We start from the raw sequence: 18,000 nt of genomic DNA, 5'->3' as shown, positions 1-18,000 counted from the left end.
GCAATAATTTTGGTGCATTGAGATCCAAAGTAAGGCCCAACGGTTCAGATCAATCTATATCCGATTGCTGGTCATGATTTCTTAGTTTTCTAATCTTCTGACCATGATAAGAACGTGTAGCTAGATTTTTTTTTCTCTGTGTGGTGCTCCTTGCTCGCCACATAAATCTCAAAGATGAATTATTGCATTCTTTTTCTTGTTCGTCTGGCAGTCACACTCAAACTTACTTTTCTTTCCGGGAGTGATAATTTCACCCCCCTCTATGTATGAATTCACCCCAAATTTTAAAAATGGAAGGTACAGCCCAAATTCTAATCTTTCTTGTTTTTTGAAGCACGATTTGTTAGTTTGTCTCTGCAATACTAGAACAAGGTATGGCGGATTACTTACTATCCCCTCTTGTTGATTCAATCGTTGGCAAATTGGAGGAATCCATAAAAGAGATTAAATTACTGTGGGGTATTGATGAGGAGATCAAAAACCTTTCCAGCACATTATCCACAATTCAAGCTGTACTTCAAGATGCTGAAGAACAGCAAGTAACGAGTAATGAAGTGAAAGATTGGCTTCGAAAGCTTAAGGATGTTGCATACGACGCTGATGATGTAGTGGAAGAGTTTGCAACGGACGTGCTCAGATTAAAATTGGAAGGCGGAAATCAATTCAGAAAGAGGAAGCATCAGGTATACAACTTCTTTTGTGTTCTTTATAATTCCATCCCATTTTTGTCTCGAGATAAGACGATCGTACAGAAGATAAAGGAAATTCAGGAGAGACTGGATAAAATTGCAAAGGAGAGGCATGACCTTCATCTCAGACAAGAAGATGGAGACTAGCTCCTTAATAAACGAATCAAATATATTCGGTCGGGATAAGGATAAAGAGAAGATAGTAAAATTGCTACTGGATGAATCCGCATCATCATCGTCCTCATCATCTTCGTCCAAGGATATATCTGTTATTCCGATTGTCGGCATTGGGGGCCTCGGAAAGACAACTCTCGCCCAACTAATCTACAATGATGAAAGCGTGGGAGATCATTTTCCAGTTCGAGGATGGGTCTGCGTCTCTGAAGATTTTGATATGTGTAGACTAACAAAAGCAATTATGGAATCAGTGACAAAGAAACCTTGTGCTCTGAACGAAATCGATCCACTTCAAGTTAGCCTCAAGGAAGAATTGAGTGGCAAGAGATTTTTACTCGTCTTAGATGATGTATGGCATGACAATCCTAATGACTGGCAGAGGCTACAGTCCCCATTCAGTTTTGGGGCAAAAGGGAGCAGAATTATAGTTACTACACGGAGTTCAACCGTTGCTAGAATCATGGGCACAATTCCCGACTATAATTTGGGTTGTTTAGACGAGGATGACAGCTGGTCCTTGTTTAGAGGACGGGCATTCATAGTGGAAAGCTCAGATGTATCTCCAAACTTAGTAGCAATTGGAAAAGAGATGGTGAAAAAGTGCAATGGGTTGCCTTTGGCAATAGAAGCTCTTGGAGGTCTCTTACGTTCAAATACAGATGAGAACAAGTGGAAGAATATCCTTGAAAGTGAAATGTGGGAAATATCAGAGATGAGTAATGATATTATTCCAATATTAAAATTTAGCTACGATCATTTACCTGCATATCTGAAACAATGTTTTGTGTACTGCTCCCTGTTTCCAAAGGATTATGAATTTGATAAGGACACTCTAATCCAACTTTGGATTGCAGAAGGATTTATCCAATCTAAGAAGCGATTGGAAGACATAGGCACTCACTATTTTGATGACTTGACATGGAGGTCGTTCTTTAAATATTCTAGAGAGCTCTACGGATCATGCTACAAGATGCATGACTTAAATCATGACCTTGCACAATCCATTTCTGGTGATGAATACTTCAGAATAAAAAATAGCATCGACTCTTCGAATATCGCTGCAAAGGTTCGTCGTGCATCAATATGGCAATGCAATGAACACTCACGAATTTTCGAGTCCTTTCGTGGATCTGAGAGGTTGCGCACATTTCTGCTACCGCCATGGTACGAAACACTCACTAAGCAAGTTGCTCATGATTTCTTCCTAAAATTGAGATGCTTACGGGTGTTAGATTTGGGTGGTACTTATATCAGAGAATTGCCGGATTCTATTGGCGAATTAAAATATTTGAGGTACCTTGATCTCTCTCATACAAATATTGCAACCTTGCCTGAATCAATAGGTAGCCTGTATAATCTGCAAACACTAAAACTCGGTGATTGCATGCTACTTGTTGAGTTACCAAAGTCTACCAGCAACCTAATTAACTTACGGCATCTTGCATTTTGGGGTTGTGAGATTCGTACGCCGCCAGAACTTGGGAAATTAATAAGTCTTCAAACACTGACTAAATTTGTTGCGGGCAAAGAAAGTGGATGTGGAATAAGGGAGTTAAAGAACTTGACAGAGTTGAGGGGAGCTATTCACATTTCAAATTTAGAGAATGTGATAGATGGGAAGGAATGCAAGGAAGCCAATTTTAAGAAGAAACAGCACCTTGATGAGTTAACGTTGGGATGGAGCAATAATAATCCACGAGATGTTGCAGTTGATGAGGAGGTACTTGAAGGGCTCGAAACTCACACCAACCTCAAAACCCTAAAGATTTTATCATATGGTGGTGTTAGTTTCCCCAGGTGGATGATGAGCGGTAATTTGACGAATCTGAACACTGTTAGTCTCGTTGGATGTTTGAATTGCCAACAACTTCCACCCCTTGGGCAGCTACCTTTCCTCAAGAAGCTCAAGATTGATGGAATGGATGGATTGAAACATATTAAAGGTGAGTTTATCGGTGCGTCCAATAAGGTTATTAAGGGTTTTCCATCATTGGAGGAGTTAGTGCTGGAAGACATGCCAAATTTGGAGGAATGGTGTGGAACAAGGGAAGGAGACATGCCATGCCTTGGTACACTAAAAATATCAAATTGTCCTAAGCTGCAGAGATTTCCCCACCTCTCATCCATTAATGATTTGGTATTACGAGACTGTAATGAGATGGTATTGGCCTCGTTTCCTTGCCTCACTACTCTAAAGTCATTACAAATTCGCTCTATTAAAGGCCTGATATCCTTACCCCCTGGATTTCTTCAACCCTTAACCGCACTTAAGAGATTGGAGGTCAGTAACTGTAATGAGTTGGTGTCTTGGCCAAAGGAGGTCGGGTTGCATGACCTTCCTTCTCTCCAATATTTAAGAATTTACCAGTGTCCTAAACTCGAGTCATTGGGAGACGACGAGGAGGGCCTTCCCTCACGCTTAGATCTCTCGATATATACAACGGTTGTGATAGCCTCAAGTGTACGCCTACGCTAGGAAAACTGAGTTCCCTCCAACATCTGGACTTGGTTACTCAATGCCCATTCTTGCCAGAGGAGGAACTGCCTGTCACTCTTCAATCCCTTAAGATATTCTCATGTTCTAATCTGAAATCCATGTCCAAGGGGATTTTCAGCAACCTTACGTCCCTCAAAAAATTGGAGATTAGAATTTGTCCGCAATTGGAGTCATTGGAGGAACTGCCCATCACTCTTCAATCCCTTGAGATATCCTCATGTTCTAATCTCAAATCCATGGCCAAGGGGATTTTCAACAACCTTACGTCCCTCAAAATTTTGGAAATTAGAAATTGTCCACAATTGGAGTCATTGGCAGGCGAGGAGGAGTTACCCACCGCGCTTACATCTCTCTCGATCTCCGACTGTCCTAATCTCAAATCCCTATCCAAGGGGATGGGTAATAACCTCACCTCCCTCGAACAATTATATATTTATAAGCGTCCACAACTAGAGTCATTGCCAAACATCATCGGCCTCCGTACAATGACAATTAAAAAGTGCCCTCTAATGCAGCAGTTTCCAGAGGGAACGCTCAACATGCTTACATATCTCTCAGTTGATAATGTTAAGATCTTTTCTAAAAACCTTACATCCCTCCAAACCTTGAATATTTCTAAATGTTCACAACCCGAATTCTCTCCAAGCATGCTACTGCCCCCCACGCTTAAAACCCTCGGTTTCTTTTGGTGTGATAATCTGAAATCCCTGCCCAAGGGGATGTTGAAGAACCTCACCTCCCTCGAAACATTGACCATTAGTCGGTGTCCTCAACTCCTTTCCTTGCCGGAGGAAGGGCTGCCCACCACGCTTAAAACCCTCTATATCTCTTCGTGTGATAATCTGAAATCCCTGCCCAAGGGGATGTTGAAGAACCTCACCTCCCTCAAAACATTCAGGATTGATCGGTGTCCTCAACTCCTTTCCTTGCCGGAGGAAGGGCTGCCCACCACGCTTCAGGAATTACATATTTATGGCTGTCCGGAAGTAAAGAAACAGTGTCAAAAGGACGGAGGCCAATATTGGCCCAATATCTCACACATCCCCTTCATATGGATAAATAACTCGTGGGTTTGAAGACTACTCTGGAGAAGGTGCATGACTGTCTCTCCTCTTGGCTTTTGTTTTATATTTTTTTGGTATGTAAGATGGGATTGAACCTCCGACCTCCAGGTTGTGATGAAAAAGCCTTAACCATTGAGCTAGAGGTTCAATCCCAAATGAGGGCTCTTGGATTTTATTAATCATATGAATAGATTTCAATCCATTATTTATTTTAAAGAATAGTAAACCTCAATTTCTCTCTATCTCTTTTCATTTCCTCATTTTCTCTCTTTCAAAACAAAACAAAGGAAACAGTTAATTTTACTGGAATTCCAGGCTCATAAAGAGATTTTTTTTTCAGGTTCTTTAATTTCTCATTATATCCCAAAATTTCTTGTCTTAGTCTTCCCATACAGTAGATTATGACTTGTTTAAGACAAAAGGAACCCTAACTAGGATGAATTTACCCTACATGCTTCATTGAATTTATGCTCTGTTTTGAACTCTATGGTATCTTTCATATTAATTGATCATGTAGCAACTCTTCAAATCTTCTTTATTTTTATTTAGCATTGGTTTGCTTTAAATGTTATTTGATTGATGATTTCATTTGCAATTGATTGCATTCCCTAAAATTCTGTTAGAACTGAGCATCAAAACTATCTTAATTTTTCATCTTGAATCTACCCCTCACACACACACACACACACACACACACACACACACACACATTTTATTGGAATTTCAAGTTCATAAAGAAAGTGCACCTATCCATGAAAAATGAAAACAATAAGACAAAGCAAATATCCAATGACTTTCTTCTCCAACCCAAAGCGTTCATGCAGTAGAAACTTTTGAAATTCTTGATCAATAAAATGTGGGAACCCCATTGGTGCACGTAAAATCTCAAGAGACAAGACAAGGAACACATACATGCCTAACATTCAAATTAGTAATGCTTAAGAACCTCAAAAGAGATTAAAAAATGAATGCATTGAGAAAGATGCATACTTCTATTCCTTACGGTCAGTAAACAGAAACCCAAATTCGAAACTCTCTATTCTAGTTTTTTAGCCTAGTATGGAACACCATGATGCTGGCAAACACATAAACTCAAAAAAAAATTGCAGTTCCAAAACAAAATTATGTTTTACATAGTTCAAAGGAGGTTTAAATGCGGTATGTCTAGGTTGAGATATTTTAATCTAAAATCAAATTCAAAATTAGTTGATTTGATGCTAGTAGAATGCTCTTTGTTCTAGTTCTATGGATTAGGATGGAACAACATGATGCTGGAAAAAAAATCTACTCAAAGAAATTTTAGATGCCCTTACAAAATTCTATCTTACATGGTTCGAAGTTGGTTAAATGTTTTTCTTTGTTGTATGTTTGGGTTGAATTTTTCTTCTCTAAAATCAAATCTGACATTAGTTGATGATGCTAAAAGAGTGGTTCATACATTCTTCGCCATTTATTTTCAATTTTACTTACCTAGTAGTCTACAATAAATTGTTACCTTTTTTGTAACAAAAAGAATCCAACTGGAATGAATTTACTGAGTACCCATCGCTGAATTTAAGCACTGTTCTGGCTGCTTTGGTTCTTATGGGATTTCCTTTTCTTTTCCTTTAGTGGCTTTTTCCCTTGGTGCAGTATTTGTTTTATTTTTCTCTGTTCTTCTTTTTCAATTAGTTTCAGTTTCTCAAGAAGAAAAGAACTGTCTGTATTAAGAATTTGATCAATGTGTGTAACTAAGATCTATGCACAGTTAACTTTAACAATGTCAAACAAGCCACCATGGATTTTTATTGAGCTTTCTATCCATTGGTCGTTACTTGTCATCATTTCTTTGTATCTTTTTTATTGGTGATTTAGTTTGCAAATAGTTACATTCCATATGCTTATAAGAAGATGGAGTGGTGTCTAAAGGTTTCTCTTGTGCATTTGTTACACCAACTTCTATTAGAACTTAGCATCAACATTTAATTAATTTTCCAACTTGCATGTACCTCTTTCTCTATCTCTCCCTTTTCCTCACACACACACACACATTGATTTTTTTTGTTAAATAAGGAAAATTAAAAATATAGACACACAAACACACTGGCATATTGACTTCTTTTTTGTTAAATAAGAAATAGTTAAAAGCGCGCACACACAAACATACATGTTAACTTAAAATGCTTTATTGGACCTTTCTTAGTTGCAACTTTTTACTGCCCTAAAGTTTCTCCAATTTATTTCAAAATCTCACTTACTCTTTTAGTTTAGGCCTACCAAATAAAGAATGATAAAGAAGTTGGAGGTTATATCCTAGCTTACCTTTATATAAAAAAAAAATTGATCCCTACCTGTTTCCATATGTTTCCCCTTCTCCATGATTTTTGGATGCCTTTATCCATTCACCGAGGTTAGTCAAAAGTATCAGTTGGGACTAAAGAATAGTAAACCTCGATTTCTCTCTATTGCTTTTCATTTCCTCATTTTCTTTGTTTCACTTTCTTACAAAACAAAAGAAATAATTAATTTTACTGGAATTTCAGGTTCATTAAGAAAGGACACTCATCCATGAAAAATTAAAAGAAAAGGCAAGGTGAAAATTACACCACTTTCTTCTCCCCAATCCAATCATTTCTTTAATTTTTTCATTATATCTCAAAAATTTTTGTCTTGGCCTTTGCCTGATATAAAGTAGATTATGACTTGTTTGAGACAAAAGAAACCCTAACTAGGATGAATTTACCTTATATTCTTCATTGAATTTATGCTCTGTTTTGGGCCATTTGATTTTTGTTCCTTGGTGGAGTGTTTGTTGTACTTTCTTTGTTTTCATTTTTCAATAAGTTTCAACTAATCCTTGAAAAAAGAAAAAGTATCTTTGTATACATTACTTCATAATTTCATCATTGTATGAATGTAAGATCTATGCATAATTAACTTTTAACAAAGTCAAACCAGCCACCATGGATTTTTATTGTCCTTACTACTCATTAGTTGTTCCTTGTCATTATTTCTTGGTATCATTCATATTAATTCATCTTGTAGCTGAAATTTTAGGCATTCAACTATTCAAATCTTCTTCCGTTTTATTTAGTGTTGGTTTGGTTTACATGTTATTTGATTGATGATTTCATTTGCAATTGATTACATTCTTTATGCTTAACTTCTGGTAGAGCTGAGCATCAAAACTCTGTTATTTTTCATCTTACACACACACACACACGCACATGCACGGATAGATTTTATTGGAATTTCAAGTTCATAAAAAACAAAAGTAGCTTGCATCAGAAGCCATCCAATAAGACTCTGTTTTGCCTTGAATGTGGTCTTTCCATTCATTACCCGAGTTGATTCGGATTTGATCTAGCCACTTCTTAGTTTGATATTGTTGAACATTCTGCACTAGCGAGCATTTCTGTTTATTATGGTATTTTAGTTTTTTGGTAATTTCTTTTATGCAAAATACATTGTCAAGCTCATTAATAGAACAAAGAAAAATAGATTATTCTCCCCTATGGAGGATTTCTCTCCTCTATCTCTCTCTCTCTTATATGACTATAGATGATATTACACCATTCCATAGCATAGGGATCAAGTTCCCTTAACAAGGGATTGAGTTTAACCTCGTATTAGATACATAGTTTTCCTTCTTACACCCTTCGAAGCCATAGATCTTTTTTCCTCTTCTATATAGTTCTCAATTCCATCTTCTTTTCAAAACCCTAATCCATCTCTCTCCAAAAATGGAAATTCCACACAGATCATACTCTCCTTCTTCAAAAAATTTACCAAAATTTTGTTATTGCCTTACTGTAGACTCTTCCATGTTCTATGAGTACAAGGTCATTCAATTCTTTTTTATTCAGTTATGTTTTTCTGAATACCCTTATCATTTGAATTATTTACTTGTTTAGATGTTGCTTTAGTTGAACATGCAGCGAAAAGAATTTTCATCCTGTAGATTTCTACAACTTTAAATTCCATGACTTTATTTATCTCAAAATTGTTATGTTTTTGCATTCCATCTAAGCAATAAATCAAAGAAAGACGTGCCAAATTGACGTGAAGTTCATGTAATATATATGTCAACTTACATGCTAATCTTTTCATTCAGGTTAAGAGAATTCAGCGGGCACTATTCTCTTATGGAACAATACAAATGGCATATTATCTAAATATGCAGTCTGGAATGGATCTTGAACATCATGTAAGTATAGAATTTAATAACCAATAGGTACCTCCATACAAACAAAGTCATGCTTGGTTGCTATGCAATTCATGATTTCCTTCTTACAAACCACAAAGATAAATCTGCATACATTTTGATGCTGACAAACTATTTTCTCTGTCTATTTAATAAGTGAAGAACACAGCATCTTCCATCAGCATGTTGTCCTTTCTTTTTGTATTGTTATACTGGTCTGATGCTTCAGGACTTCCAAAAGGAGCCTCGTGAACTGTCTTTTGACCGAATATGTGGTTCGTTTTTTAGAATAGAAACAAAAAAAAAGGAAGAAGAAACAAGTTCAGAGAGTTGAATTGCAATATTCTTAATAGCTACCACAAATTCAAATAGCCAATAATGAAATCTCCATTACCAATTCTATGTAAAATACCAATTCTATGTAAAATGCCTCTAGATGCATAGCCAAAATTGTTTCTTGAAGTTCCTTCTTTGTTAACAATTTTTATTTGCTTTGCTAGTGTGTATTGTGTGTAACTTTCTACTAAAGCGTACGTGGGCAGGATTGCAATGCAAAGCCACTGGCACAATCCCTAAGTCTTGTACAATCATTGAAAGACTGATGCTTCAGAAGCAACAGAGAAATTGTAGTATGCTTTTCAACACCAAAACCATGTTTTGTCCGGCCCTAGAAATCGTACTAGTTGAGCCCTTTTGGGTTCTTCAGCTGTTGATCCTACCACCAATTTATCTTCAATTGTGCGTATTGGATGGTATGAATTTATAGTTTGCATCATTTCATTGGAAGCTTTGCTCCCTAGATGAATAGGAGTTGTAGAAATCTTTTTTTATTATTTTTATTTTTTAAAAGACATAGGGTATCCCCACGCCAATTTTAAGGGCAGAACTATTCCCTACAGATGCGCGCAATCACCCTAGATGAATAGGAGTTGTAGAAATTTGACAGGCCTAATTCAATCTCACGTACAAAAGGAACCAAAAACACTAATATAATGATAACAGTGTTTTATGCTGTTTGAAAATGGTGCCTACATCCATGGGAGAGACGCCAATATTTAAATATATGAAAACAGATAAACAAAGATTACAACAGATCAACGAAGTAGAACTCTTGGTGGCTCTTTGTATCTTCAAGGAAGAACTATTCCTAAATCTTATAGTCAAAGGTGATCCACGCCAATTGATGTAGTAGAAGAATGTCCTATGGACCTTGGAGATTAGCAAAATGGCTGTCAGAATTCTATCTATACAAATTTAGTCCAACATTCTTCAACTACATTTCGACATCTATTAAAGATACTGCAAATAGGAACCAAAGGAGAGAGCGTGGAGCGCTCTTCGCGGAGCATTGAGAACACCCTCCCCTTGCAGTAGTTCTTGGTGGTACACATCAGAGGGGTTGTTGTTCCTGTCCGCATCCTGCTACATCTATCCAAGCAGCGAAAGTTTCATCCATTTTGTGCTGCTGTTTTGTTTCAGGCACTATTTTCCTGATGGCAGGTTCTTTGAGATTTAGTTTTTCTTAGGCATAGTGGTTGGGTTATAGAGTTGTTAGTACTTTTTAGTCACCTGCTTGGTATCTTCTTTGTTGAGACATCTCGTTCCATTTTGCTGTACCACAGGGTTTTATTTTCAAATGATATATTTTTATCTTTAAAATAATAATGTAGCCTGGGCATCTGGTTGTATTAAAAAAGATTACCAGGTTTTAGTCATGACCTTGAGTTGAGTTGAGTTGACATGGCTAGTCACCCTACTGAATAAAATGGTTGCAAGACATTCTAAAATATTGGATAAAACTTAGTTTACTTGTAGTAAAATAGGACAATAAATTCAGATTCTCAATAAATTATTTTTTATTTTCAGTTTTGGAAACTTGGGGGCTGATAACTCCATGTTATCCAAGCCTCAAACAAAGACACGGTCCAGAGCAACTGGCGAAGGTGTTGGGACCACTCTTCACAACCCTATCAGTCAATATGAATCCCAATTGTTCCAATACTCGGGCATATGGGTGTGTGGCACTATGAGTGCGTGGAGCTGGCATTCACTTTGTAACTTCTAATAATTCTTCGATATTGGCTTTATATTCAAGGAAACATTATTGTACTAACAGAGAATCTGTATGAATATATTAAAAAAATGCATAATAGTGAGAGACTGCAAATTTTAGCAAATACAAAAATAATTTACTGACATTCATATTATTGTTAACCTACCACTAAATAACAGCGTAAGTAGTGACACAATCCGAATATGTAGCCTGCAATGTAACACTGAAATATATTGACAATCCCGCATTCTTGTATATGAGAGCAGAGCAATATATTAAATTCTGTCCATGATTACCTATATTATTAGGTTGCATTGGAAGTTCAAAAGGTTATAAATTTGCTAATAAAAACCTCTACATATTGGCCCATACCTCCTACTGACAAGTAGAAAATCTAAACTAAAGAAATCTAGATGCCAAACATGTAATAAAAAATCCGGAGAGTTGCAAAGTAAATGTCTGCATAACTTATTAAATGTCTGTCTCCTAATGATAGTACTCTCAGTACCCAATAGCTTAAGCATTGCTGCTTTAGGCACCTCTCAGCTGGTGTGTTCTGTTAGAGCATAAGTTTGGACTTGAAGAGGACCCTATTGGGTTGTTTTACCATGAAAATTGCTTGATTTACTATTTGAAGTGGACTATTAGAGAATAATATAAGAGAAATGACATTATTTTGTTGTACCTTGAAAATTGCTTGATTTATGATTTGAAATGACAATACTTGGTCTCTACGTCCTCTTATAAGTTAGGCATTTCTCTTAACTCTATCCAAATTCTTGAGTTGTGAGATTAGGTAAATTAAGCTACGCTCATCATTTATGATCCACGGCTCACTCAATTAGAACCCTAACTACTTCAATGAAATTAGTTCCAAGGATGCTATTAATCGTTGCGCTGGAACAATTTGGTCGAGAGTTTGTCCAGTCATCTCAATGAGGAATTTAGCTATGCCACCCGCTGACCTTACACTATGAGTACTGTTGTAGCAAAGCCAACGGGAAGATCAGTCCCCGGGCCCAATCTACGCTATTAGCCAAGGTCAAGATGGATGAAGGGGTTGTCAGGGAGCTTTATAAGGAATTGTAGGATCCATAGCTGGAAATACTGAATCTTCAAGGCATATACTTTTAGCTGCTCAATTTCATTTTGAAGGATTTCTGTTCAATTTTTTCTATCTTTCCACTTTGGTTGGATTCCTCAAGATACAATCTGATGGCTTGGTAACATGTATTCCTTCTTTGGATGCAAAGTTATATTATGGAAGGATTTGCTGCTTCTCATCCTTTTGGAGTCATGGATGAAGAGGTATACGAGAAGGTTCAAAGAATGTTGCAAGTTATACCTCCCCCCATCTCAAACAAGGAGATGAGGGGAGGTAGCATGGAATAAAAAGGCAATCACAGATTAGTTCGTTAATAGACGAATCAAATGTTTTTGGTCGGGGTAGCGATAAAGAAGAGTTAATAAAATTGATGTTGGTTTCGAACGAATCTGCATCATCATCGTCAAAGGATATATGTGTTATTCCGATAGTCAGAATTGGAGCCCTTGGAAAGACGACTCTTTCCCAGCTTATTTACAATGATAAAAGGGTGGAAGATCATTTTCAAGTTTGAGGATGGGTTTGTGTCTCTGAAGATTTTGATATTTGTAGAATAACAAAAGCAATTTTTGAATCAATGACAAAGAAACGTTGTTGTCTTAACGAAATCGATCCACTTCAAGATAACCTCAAGGAAGTATTGAGTTGCAAGAGATTTCTACTCGTCTTAGATGATGTATGGAATGACTGTGACTGGCAGAGGCTACATGCTCCATTCAGTTTTGGTGCAAAAGGAAGTAGAATCACTACAACAAATCTGGGCTTTCCCTACCGACTTTAGTTATGTCAGTAGGGAAAAATTCACCTTTTCCCTACCCATTTTATATCAGTACGAAAATACTTCATATCCCTACAGGTGTTAGTTTTATCTGTAGGGATATAGTGTCTACCTAAGGATTACTATGCAATTCGTAGGGAAATCCTGAGCGATATGCCTACGGCACTCCTTTCCCTACAGGAATCAGTAGTTTTTCGTAGGGAAATACCGAGTTTTGCCTTCTTAAAAAATTTCCGTAGGTAGGGTTTCTTTTGCCACAAGAGGCTTTGCTCGGGAACCATTTCATAGATTTCTGTTTGTTACTTTCTCCTTTTCGTTGTGAGTTTGGAATTAATCATGTCTTTGCGTCCTGAACAGTGTAGATTAATTACGTATTTGTTTCCTTTTCGTTGTGATTTTGTTTCCTGAACAGCAAAATGGGTTTCTAGGGTTTCTTTTGCCGCTCTACTACTGATGTGTAGGCCCTAAATTTAAGGCCCAGGTGAATGATAATGGCATTTTTGTTCTTTTTATTGACCTTTTTGAATATTCTTTTGGTGCCCAAAACCCACATGCTCATTTGCTAATGGTTTGTTGAATCGATTTTATATTTTAATTTGGATGCTAGGACTATTATTCAATCCTAGTTTCTGCCTTTTCTTTTCTTATGGTTTTTCTAAAGAAGAAATGGTAGATAGATGAGAGGTTGGAAGGAATTTAGGCAGAAAAACACAAATTTGGGGTTGAAAATCCGAACCCTTGTTATACACCGAGATTGACTTTTGCTGCAAGAGATGTTAGTATGGAAATCAGATCAGATTATCAAAAACTCTCCCCGTAAGAAAGCGACTTGGGGTTGCATAAGAAGGATTTTGGACTTAGAACCCTAGGGTTTTTACTTGGATTTTATTTTCCTCATCTTTAAAGTTTTATGGTTTCAGGTGTGTCATTGATTATTTCTGTACTTTCTCTTTTGTTTGTGTTTTTGCTACTCTTTTTGTCATTTTTTGTTGTTTTCAATGGTAACTAACTTTGAGCTGAGGAGATATCCTTTGGTGACCAAAAAACATAGTCATTATCCACATGCATTTCTTGCCATTGATACGGTCCATTTTGAATATGACAGGTTTTATTCACTCTGTGATCTCATTTCAGACAATTGTATCATAACAATGGAGTTTTGCATTAAAATGTTAGAATTGTATCTTAGTTTTGCTTCCCTTTTCATGGAACACCCATGTCTTACTTAGGGATTAGCCCCACTATATACTGCTAAAATCTGTTATGGTATTCCTCTCTCTTTTCATGTGTGGCCTATGCATCCGATCAGGAAAGATCATCTTTGATTCTTATGACTTCAGAATTGTTATTCTGGTTCCGAGTTTGGTTGATGTGTATGTAAATGATTGTGCATAACACTCATCTAAAAGATGGAATTAACTGTCTTTCTCAGTATGCCGGCTTGCAGCTAATGATGAGCAATAGTAAGTTGGTCACATGGAACTTTAGATAACATAGAGCATGTATGTACTCCATAGCAGGGAGCTAATTGGGGTGTGTAGGGGGAGCTAATTCACATATATGATAAATTCCTTTTTGTCTAGGTGACAATACATATCCCTGTATGTGGATCACTTTAGAGTGATAACTAAATGATCAAAATTAATTAGGAGCGGTAGCTACTAATGTAGCTAAAATTCTTTCTTTCTTGATCTTAATAAGCTATCAAAGCTGGGAAATAAGACCTGTCTAAGGCTTTTGATCTTTTAAGCACCTATCTGACCATGGTGGGTCCCTCTTGCTGGACTATGTGGACATATGGTAGGTCTGACTAATACTCCAATTTGGAACTTGATGGGCACATGGGATCAAGTATACATGGTAAGGCACGACCAACTTAACATAATGAGTGCTACATTCGGTTGATTCAGATTCTAGCTAGCAGGACAGACCATACATGGATGATCCTAACCATCCAAGTAGACTGTCATAAAAGATACAGGTGATACCCTTATAATTCTGTTTTCCCTAGTAATGATGAACTTCAACTTGAGGTTAGCCCCTCATTTGTTAGATTGTTAGGGAGATGATTAGCATTTTTAATGCATGACTTCCCTGGGAACTTTATGAGTCTAAAAACTTTATCCATCTTTTAGATATTTTGCTCATAATAACTTCAAACTTGATTTTGAAATTTGAGTTTTCTGAAATTAATTTTCCGTTTCAGACGAGGTATTTAATTTTGATCCACTTATCCTTTTGGTCACTGATGTGGCTTTATTTACAACTTAAATCTTTTTATCTTATTATATGTATGTGTCCTTTTGCAGGTTTTCAATGATTTTGTTCTTTGGAAGACCTATTTCCTAGCAAGAGTCTGGCAGATGGTTTCAAGAGGGTTCAGGCCCTCCGTATTCTTTCTCAACAGGTAAAACGTGAAAGCCTTTGGAACTGCATCAGGTTTTATCATGGTTTATTTGACATTCTTCATGCTATTAGCCAATAATGAGAACTATACAGCCGTAGCATATAGCTCTTATTAATTTTCAGTTAACTGGTATTTTTACATTGTTAAGGACATCAATTCTGCATCTCTGTTTGATATAGTTCACAATGCCTCTTAATGTTGTTTAGAACATTCGCAATGCCATGTCGCCCGCTGGTTTGTGGCATACGAATGATCCGTGTGAGCCGACTAATGTTTTCACAATTATTCTTCTCTTTCATTTTTCTTGACCCTCATAGTTCTTTCTACCAGAATATGTCAAGTTCATGATGTTTAGGTTTGTGGTTAGTAAAAGTGGCACCTGTCAGCCTTTTGAGAAAAAAATAAAAGGTTTCCTTGTTTCATTACATATTTATTTCTTGAGTAATCCTCATACTAGAAGGTGATATGAATTATGTTACTATTATAATGCTCAGATATATTGTTTAAGCTAAGAGCTCATCTGACAGACATCTGTTTCTATAACTGAATCTATTCACTCTGGTACTTCACATTCCTCCATTTATAGTTTATGATATAGTGTCTTCTAATATTATTTAGTTATATGTAGTTATTCTACTGCACTCTAGATGATTTTGTGCTTGCAATTACACTTTTTGAAAGCTATGTAACATGCTTGCTGTCATTTCCTATTTCTAACTGAATTGTTATTGTCTTAGACGCTATACAGACTGTATTGTGTCTCCATTGTTGTTGGGAATCCCCCGAGGCCTTATCATATCGACATGGGTAATGGGAGTGATTTAACGTGGATATAGCATGACGCTCCATGCACTAGCTGTGCCAAGGTACTCTCCAATTGGCAGTTCAAGATTCTTATCAAATTCCAATTTCTTCATTTAATTAAAGTTCAAGTGGTCAAACTCGTAAACATTATTTTTTTTGTCCATCTGGACACCATGGTGTCTAATTGTGTCAATGATGAACTAGCACTTAATAGGTGATATCACACTCTCTAAGATTTAATTCCACGATTGCTTTGTTGCAAGCATGATAATCTTTGATAGTGAGAAGAATGATGGCCACATTTGAACCAATTTATCAGCCTTATCCTCTTTTATAGGTCCCTGTGTACACTCTGGATATGCATGGTCTGCCTTGCTTGTTTTGTTAGGCTTGTACAAGTATTGTTTACTTCGTCTCTCGCTTGTCTGAGTTGACAGGTAAAATGTAGACATGGTCTTCTTGCGATAATTGGTTTCAGAAAAAAAAAAAAAAAAAAAATCACTCATACTCTAATGGAGACAATTTATGTAGGGACCACATCCTCTTTAAAGCCATACCAAAGGGAAAATAGTGACCGCGAGGGATTCTTTGAGCCTCAAATTTCAAAGAGATCAGAATCATGGATGTTGTCTCTTGTCAAGGCGACTATGCGATGGAATATTCAGATAATAGCTCCTCCATGGATCATTAAATGAAAGTTAATTCATGTATTAGTTTGCAATATTCATTTATAGGTGTGCATATGGTCAGCAAGGTCAAGTTTTAGTCTCTTCTGCAATGACTGATGCGATTATTGGACTTAGCGGACCAGCACATAGCTTCCCTTCTTAGCTGGCAAGTCAATGTATCATCATCAATATGGGATACTTGGGCATAGCTTAGTTTCAATGTATATTATGATGTGATATATAAGGGAGATGAATTGAATGAGCCTATTTCTTGACTCTTGCATTACATAAAACAAAATATATAATCTACCCAATGTGTCTCTTTTGTAAATATGGCCATTGATGTTTTTAATATTACTTGTGTTTCTTGTGGTCGTATAAATGTGCAATGCATGCATTTTTTCTACTATATGTTGTAGTTGTTTCCGTATCATTCATTTTGAAGATCATTCATTCTGAAAGCGTAATGTATGCTGTGTATTCTTGTATATATAATTTTTGCAGAGAATCGGTTAAGAACTTCATTCTTTTTAACTTTTTGTTTGGCAGGATATGTCACATACCGTTGCTCCTAAAGAGGTTCAGTGCCTGCACAGCCATCCATCTCAAAGAGTTCAACATTCAACTGAAAATCACATGGAATTCTGGAGTAATTGATGATGAGGATCGAGGAGATGATGAGGACATGATGAAGATGGTGTTATATAAATAATTAGATGATGAATGTTTAACAATGCTGTATTTTGTCAAGTTCAGTTGAGGGAACAATATCGAGACTTTTGTTACTAATGAATTTTTGTAATTTTAAAAATATTCAATTAAAATAGTTAAGTTTTTATATATTTGTATATTTTGGGGGGAAATGGATGTTATAACTGTGGAAATTTTGATGTTTTATATACTGTGTGTGAATGTACAGATCCACTAGGTCACAAAGAATTGATATTTAATGGATTAAAAAAAATAGGAAAGGCTATCCCTACGGATCTATTGTTGAAATTCAGTAGGGAAAAGCACATTTTCCCTACGGCTTTTTTTTTTTTTTTTTTTTTGAAATTCTGTAGGGAAAAGCACATTTTCCCTACTGATTATTTTGAAATTTCGTAGAGACAAGGCTGTCCCTACGGATTTTTTTTGGAAATTTTGTGGGGAAAAGCACATTTTTCCCTACAAATGTTTTTGAAATTCCGTAGGGAAATATGATCTATGCCTATGGAAAAAGCCGTATGGAAAAGTACAATTTACTGACAGTGTTTATTAACTTCCGCAGGGAAAAGGCTTTCCCTACCCTCACCTAGCCTACGGAAGTTGTGCAAGCTAAAATCCGTAGGGAAAAACCATTGCCTACGGATTTTGGTACTTTTCCCTACGGATTTGTCCGGAAGTTTCAGGTATCATAGGCACAATGCATGTCTATAATTTGGATGGCTTAGCGGAGGATGATAGCTGGTCCTTATTTACACAATGAGCATTCACACTGGGAAGCTCAGATGTACCTCCAACCTTAATAGCAATTGGTAAAGACATTGCAAAAAAGCTCATAGGCTTGCCTTTGGCAATGGAAGCTCTGGGAGG

The 18,000-nt window shown here is 36.6% G+C and overlaps 1 pseudogene across 1 annotated transcript; it reads left to right on the top strand.

The window, feature by feature from the left end:
• The first annotated feature begins 330 nt into the window (after nt 1-330).
• On the top strand, nt 331-17,265 carry LOC143850493 (putative disease resistance protein RGA3; annotated as a pseudogene). The gene is made up of 5 exons (XR_013236001.1): nt 331-3,233; nt 3,320-4,456; nt 8,521-8,613; nt 14,856-14,953; nt 16,975-17,265. The product of XR_013236001.1 is annotated as a putative disease resistance protein RGA3 (transcript).
• Nucleotides 17,266-18,000: the final 735 nt, after the last annotated feature.

Source organism: Tasmannia lanceolata, unplaced genomic scaffold, assembly GCF_043159265.1.
Source record: "Tasmannia lanceolata isolate RefF3 unplaced genomic scaffold, GAP_Taslan_0.1 ptg000018l, whole genome shotgun sequence".
NCBI classification, from domain to species: domain Eukaryota; kingdom Viridiplantae; phylum Streptophyta; class Magnoliopsida; order Canellales; family Winteraceae; genus Tasmannia; species Tasmannia lanceolata.
The sequence above is the reverse complement of the archived record's forward strand: the minus strand, read 5'-3'. Positions and strand labels throughout refer to the sequence as shown.